General features: G+C 58.6%; 2 protein-coding genes across 2 annotated transcripts in view; one reads left to right on the forward strand and one right to left on the reverse strand.

Annotated features, from left to right (window-relative positions):
- BRD3 (bromodomain containing 3) overlaps positions 1-6,241 on the reverse strand; it is a 71,375-nt gene extending 65,134 nt beyond the window's left edge. The window contains exon 1 of the mRNA XM_046676395.1: positions 6,113-6,241. The gene's annotated coding sequence lies outside the window, so the exon portion shown is untranslated. The remainder of the gene's footprint in view (positions 1-6,112) is intronic.
- WDR5 (WD repeat domain 5) overlaps positions 6,193-6,498 on the forward strand; it is a 21,971-nt gene continuing 21,665 nt past the window's right edge. The window contains exon 1 of the mRNA XM_046676421.1: positions 6,193-6,322. The gene's annotated coding sequence lies outside the window, so the exon portion shown is untranslated. The remainder of the gene's footprint in view (positions 6,323-6,498) is intronic.

Genomic DNA, 6,498 nt, shown 5'->3' on the forward strand with positions numbered 1-6,498 from the left:
TCTTCCTCTAGCAATGGACATTTAAGTTGTCTCCAATTATTTCACCATTATAAATGATGTTGTCATGAACACCCTTTGGCAGCCTCGAGCCTTCGGCTGCTGCTTCTGAGGGAAAGATTCCGGGAAGGGGATTGTCAGCGGGTCTGTGTGTTCTCAGCAGGCGCTGAGGTCCACCTGTCATCTCCGTTTTAGGGACCGCTGTTTCTATTATTTATATAGCCTCTGTGCCCTCGCAGTCCCTCCTCCTTGGTCCCTGACGGCTTTAACATAAGACCCCGGGATTGATGGGGAAGTGATGTTTGGGGTTAGAACTATCCAGATCCCACCTCCTCTGCCCCAGATAAAACCAAAGGGTGCCAACTTCAAGCCTGCCCCCACTTCCAAAAGCAGGCCTGCATCGGGGAGCGCCTGCCCCATCTGCCTGTGGGCTAGAGGCTCTGGCCACAGGGCTGGGCGTGGTGGGGCTGCCCCTTGCTGACTGCACTTCCATCCGCCAAGGTCGGGCTCTCACAGGAAGACAGCTGCGAGGGAGCCCAGGCTGCTGGCCAGCCTCGGAGAAGCCTTGTCTGTCCCTGTCCACATTCCCTGCAAACGTCAGCCCTTCGCTGCTTTGGGGGGTGGGGAATTTAAAGACCCAGAGGATGGAGGGAAGCAGGGAGGCAGGCAGAGGTGCCGCCAGGCTCCTTGAGGGAGCTGGCCTGCAGCTGGCAGGGAGAGCGCTTGGGCACAGGCCTGGACTTCGGCCCCTGTGTTTCCCCTGTGTCAGCTTTTCTATTTTAGGCCGGCTGCTCCTCCGGCAGGGAATTCTCAGCGAGCCGTGGGAAACCCAGAAAGGCCGTGAGTGCTGGGTCTGCCTGGCCCCGTGGGCTTCCCCTCCAGTGCCCAGGTGAGGGGTGCACACCAGCCTGGCACACACTCACACGAAGGTCACCTCTCTCCTGGGTTACATGTCCCTGTTGAGAATGTCCCAGCCTCGTGACCCAGTTGGGGCTCCTGGATCTTATCCCACAGAAAGAATTCATAGTCATGAAACTCTGGAAATGACCAGACGTGCAATGGAGGGCTCACAAGCAGCCATGGGGGGGCGGGGGATGGAGAGGGCTGCACGGGGGCGACGTGGGGACACACTCGCCATCAGCTGTAGCCGGGAAAGGCAGGCTGCCAAGCCACCGTGACCCGTTTGTGGAAACGGCACCCGCAAAGGGCCCATGTGGTTCGAGGGACACACAGAGACTCTGGGGGCTGAAACAGCAGGCTCAAGCCACGCGCTCTGTCATTTACTGGCTGTGTGGCCTTGGGCAAATCACTGAGGCTCTCTGAACCTCCATTTTCCTCATCTGTAAAGGTTAGAATAGTTCACAACTAGGTTTGGGACTTAAGATTGTATTTAAAGTCCGTAGGGGAGTGGAAGCACACAGTAGGCGCTCAGGAGGAACAGCTGCCGTGGTTTTTAATAACACCGACACAAGTGGAAATAGTTTGACGTGACAGAGAAACACAGGTGGAATGTTAGCAGCCAAATTTATATTCTTTAAAGATGACCCTCTGAGCCACCGCTGCACAGCCCCTCCCCGCAGAAAACCTACAGCCTTTGCAGAATCCCCCTGGCTTTCTGGACCTGATTCCCATCTGGCCTGTCCCGGGAGCCCTTTCTTCCTCACTTGGTGGGACCCCTCTCTAACCAGGGGGATTGCGTCCAGGCCGAGGTGGGGAGAGCCGCAGACCGGAACAGGTGGGGCCCAGCTTTGGAAGGGGCGGCCACATTCCAGGGATTCCTGCTCGGCGACCCGCCCGGCCTGGGCCCCCTCCCCCTCGGTGGGCCGGCGCCCGGGGCGCCCAGCACCACCTGGAGGGCCGTCCCTGTAGACGCCCAGGCCTGGAGTCGGCGGGGCCTGAGGGCAGACGGATTTAGTTGTGGGGACTCTGAAGCAAGTTAGGATGGGTTTAAGTCCAACAGGAAGAGAGCGCAAACATTCCAGGGTTCATTCCTCCCAGGGGACTATCCTGAGCACCCCTCCCAGCAGGCACTGAGGCCCTGACGGGCTGTCCCCGCTCCAGCCCACAGTCATGAGGGAGGTGGACACATGAACGGACCCTGGTGAGGGCCAGGGTGCTGGCAGGGCTGGGAAGGGACAGAAGCAGGGGCAGCCTAGGATCCTTGAGGCAGAGATAGTCCAGGTGACTGTGCCAGCTTCCCTGGGGATAAGGGTTTTCAGTTCTAAAACCAGTTTGTGCCATGCAAACTGGGGGCGATCGCTCACCCTAGGGAGGATGGAACAGCTAGAGGGGTCACCTTAGCATGGCACCAGGAGGGGAGGTGGCGCCGGGGAGCTTCCTCGCTGGTGGGAGGGAGAAGGGAGCCAAGGAAGGGTGCCAGGGGGAGGGGGCAAAGGCCAGTGCACCAGAATTCAGCTGTAGGAGAAACACCACAGCCCATGTCAAGAGCTAAGGCCACCTTCCTGTCTAACCTGCTCTTTCTGTACCTGGGACACTGAGGCCTGGGGAGGAAGAGGAGGCCGGCGGCTCAGCCAGGACTGGAAAGGCCTTCCGGATGCCAGGGTTGAGAGCAGCCCACCTGACTCAGGTAGGTGACGGCCCACTAGGACCCAGGGCAGGTGAACCAAACGTGGTCCTGATGGACCGCAGGGAGGGGCAGGTCGGGGCAAGGGGGAGCAGAGCCTGAGGGAGGGGAAATGGGGCTGGAAACTTCCCAACCAGCTGCCCTGGCACAGGCGCCAGGGGAAAAGGAATTTAACACAAAACCCCCTGACCTGGGCTGGCAAGAGCCTTGGGGTCTCTGGGTAGCGTCAGCAGCTCCCTGGAATGGTGGCCCAGCAAGGGGGCCGTCCAGTCTGGAGATCTGGTGAGCAGCACCTGGAAGCCCTGGGTCCTGGGCACCCCCGTGTCCCTCATCAACTGCCATCGGAACCCAAAGCTCTGGGCTTGTCATTAAAGGGCCAGTGCTCCCCACCCAGCCCCTGTCTGCTTCACAGAGCATCTCAGCATTCCTGCCACGTGGTCTGTTCCTCTGCCACCTCCCAGCAAGCGCTCTAGTTTGGCAGTCCACTGTTCTTGATGAAATATTTATCACTACATGGCAAAATACGGTTTTGCAAGAGCTTCGAGTCCCATAAGGTGATGTTCTTAATTTCAGCTCTGCCACTGCCTTAGACGCTCGTGGACTGTTCCTATTTGCATAGCTGCTCTCTTCTTTCCAGACTCTCAGCACTGCTTTTCACTCATTCACTCATCCGTCCATCTAGTCACCATCCATCCATCCACCCACCATCCACCCATCTGCCGATCCATCATCAATCCATCCATCATTCATCCATCCACCCACCCTCCACCCATCTCTCCATTCATCCCTCATCTATCCCTGCATCCATCCACCATCCATCCATCCAATAATACCCTGAGCACGTATTGTATAGTCTGGTGGTTGGGAGTGTAGGCTCTGCCTTAGCCAGACCTTACTTCCATTGTCGTGCCGACTGCCTGTGGGTCTCAACCTCTGAGTTTCAGCTTTCTCTTTGTGAGAAGGAATAAAGGCACCCACTTCACCGGCTTGTGAAGGTGCAAGGGGATAACACATGTAACAAACTCAGCAGAGAATCGAGCACACAGGTGCCCCTCTTTCGCCTCTTCTTCAGCCCGTGCCACCTGCCAAGAGTGTTGCGATGAGGAGCATAACCCAGCTCAGCCGGACACTGAACCAGTTGTTACAAATGAAAGATGAGTGTTTCCACTGGGCAGGGGCAAGGGGCCGTGGAAATGTAGTTGGGGAGACTCACCTGGTTGGGAGTCAGCGGAGGAAGCCTAAGTGGACGTTGGCTGGGGAGGAGGAGGGGTGTGCCGAGGAGGGGAGCCCGCTGGAGGGACCTGGGCAAGTGGGGAGGGTGCCCAGGCCGGCGTGTGTTGTCTGGTGGATGGGACAGCCTTGAGAAATGTTGTGTTTATAAAAGTTGTTCACGGAAACACGTTCCTTTACCAATTAGCTCCCGTTGGCCAAAGCACAGTTAATGTTCGGAAAAAGCAAATCTCCAGAATGTTTTCCCCTTTTCTGTAGTTTTTATTCTCTTTTCCATTTCCACTTGTGATTTTTCTGAGCCCGAGGACATTTTGGGAGGGATATAAAAGGATCTAAAACCTAGACAATAGAGCAAACGCCTGCTTTTGTTAAGTTGCTTTACCTGCCGTGTTATTTGGTTTCCGGCTTTTAGCTATGACTGCTGAGGGTGGATTACAAAAGCGCTAACTCAGAGGACCTTCTCACTTACACCAGGAGGCTCCATCTCCCGGGAAGAGGGAGGCCAGGCCAATTTACACGGGAACCTGGCTTGAGTCTGAGTTCTGGGGTCAGGACCCTTATCCTGCCCCACCTGGAGGCTTGCAGGACTGGAAGTACTTGCGGTTTGGGGCCACAACCTGGGGTGCGTGGTTTGGGGGTGGCGTTAGGCTAGAGGGGGAGGCTGGTCTGGTAAACTCCGTCAGCAGAGTTTGGATTTGGACCCGAGGGCGATGGGAAACCAGATCCGAGCCTTAAACTAGGGGGTGACAGATCAGAGCTAGGGTTTTAGAAGTTCTTCCAGGGGCTGGCCCCGTGGCCGAGTGGTTAAGTTCGCGCGCTCCGCCGCAGGCGGCCCAGTGTTTCGTTGGTTCGAATCCTGGGCGTGGACATGGCACTGCTCATCAAACCACGTTGCGGCGGCAGCCCACATGCCACAACTAGAAGGACCCACAACGAAGAATATACAACTATGTACTGGGGGGCCTTGGGGAGAAAAAGGAAAAAATAAAATCTTTAAAAAAAAAAAAAAAGTTCTTCCAACTGTGCTTTGGAGAAGTTTGGGCAAGGCCAGCTGGGAGATGGGACCAGGGTGGGGTTGGAGAGAAGTGGGTGACTATGAGAGCTATCTGAGGAGTGATAGAGGGGTATCTGTGATGGCTCTGTTCCCGGCCCAGGCAACCAGGTGGATGGAGATGTCTCTCTTCATCCTAAGCTGGTTTTGTGACTACCTTCGACAGTCACTGGCTCCTGCTCCAGGGCACTCGGCCCAGGGTAACTAGGTCTCCCCGGGGCCGAGATGCACAGGGAGCCATGCTAGGACCAGACCGGGCCTTTGCTGCCCCTGCTTCCTCCTTGGGAGGAGGGGCTCCTATATCTATGACAACCACACACCTCCTGCACGTTCCCTGGGCATTTCCATTTCAAATACTCTGTCCTTTTGTTTGCACAGGTTCCTGTGTCATATTCGGGGTTCCCATTTTTAATTGGGAAATAGACTGCACGTTATTCTACCCACAGGCCTGGGTTGGGGCCATGGAGCTCCGGTGACCATGACCACTTCCCCATGTGGGCAGCAGAAGTGGGGCAGCGGGGTGAGCACGCGCGGGACTCAGGGCCAGAACAGCGGCTCCAGGTTCTCCTAAGGGCCCTGAACTCTCCTCTCTGGGGGTCCCCTTCCCCGTTAGTAACGGGAGGTGATCCTACCTGTCTGTGACATCCCCTTGCAGACAGCAGAGCAGCCTGCATGCAGTGACTGTGAGTATTGAATCTCCTTGTTGGGGGGCGCAGGAGAGAAGCAGGTGCTCCCCGCGGGCTCTCTGCGTGGAGAGGCGGGAAGAGCACCAACCGGGTAGCCGGCCCTGCGGGAGAGCAGCGGGGAGCAGCGCAGGGATTCTGAACTTTACGGAGCTCAAGTTCCTCGCTTCAAAGTGGAAGGTAAGGACCCCTCTGCAGAGGTGTCTGAGCATTAATTGAGATACGACGCGGAGAGCACGGCCAGGTCCGACCGGACGCTCAGCACGCGTTAGCTGCCGTCCCATCAGGGTGCGCGACGGGGAAAGAGAGACGCGATCCCAGACGTGCCCGATTCCAGAAAAAACGTTAGGGCCCCGCCGCCCCTCGAATCCTGGAGGGGAGCGCTGCTCCTCCCTGGGAGCGCATCGCAGGGCGAGCTCAGGCTGTGAACGTCCGACGGGCACACTAGCCCTTTCCCGTAGATATCATCCTACTTCCGTTTTTAGGACGTGCAGGAGAAGAAGAGCCCGCACCGGCCACCTTGGGGGTTCACGCTTTTAAGCAGGAAGCGCGCGCAGCACACAGTACCTTTAAGGCGTTGGGCCTGCCCGAGGCATTCTGCTCCTCGCCGCTCCCCGTAGCGCCCCTCCGAGAGGCCGGCTTTGTGCTTTCGCTCCGCCCCGACGCCGCCCCGCCCCTCGCGCACGCGCACGCGCACTGCCAGCCCCGCGCTGTCTCGTCGAGCTCGGCCCGGCTCCCGCCCAGGCGGCGGCCGACGAGACGCCCGAGCGCCCGGAGGTAAGGTGGCCGCCTGGCCGGTAGGCACGCCCGGGGCGCGGGGCGGGCCGGCGCCGCTGCACCCCTCGTCGCCCCACCGCCGCACGTGTTCGCGGGCCTGGCCCCGGCCCCAAGCCGGCCCGGCCCCGGCCCCCGTGCAGACGGCCGCTGCCCGCCGCCGCGCCGCCTCCTCCCCG

Source organism: Equus quagga, chromosome 1 (assembly GCF_021613505.1).
Source record: "Equus quagga isolate Etosha38 chromosome 1, UCLA_HA_Equagga_1.0, whole genome shotgun sequence".
Classification (NCBI taxonomy): Eukaryota; Metazoa; Chordata; class Mammalia; order Perissodactyla; family Equidae; genus Equus; species Equus quagga.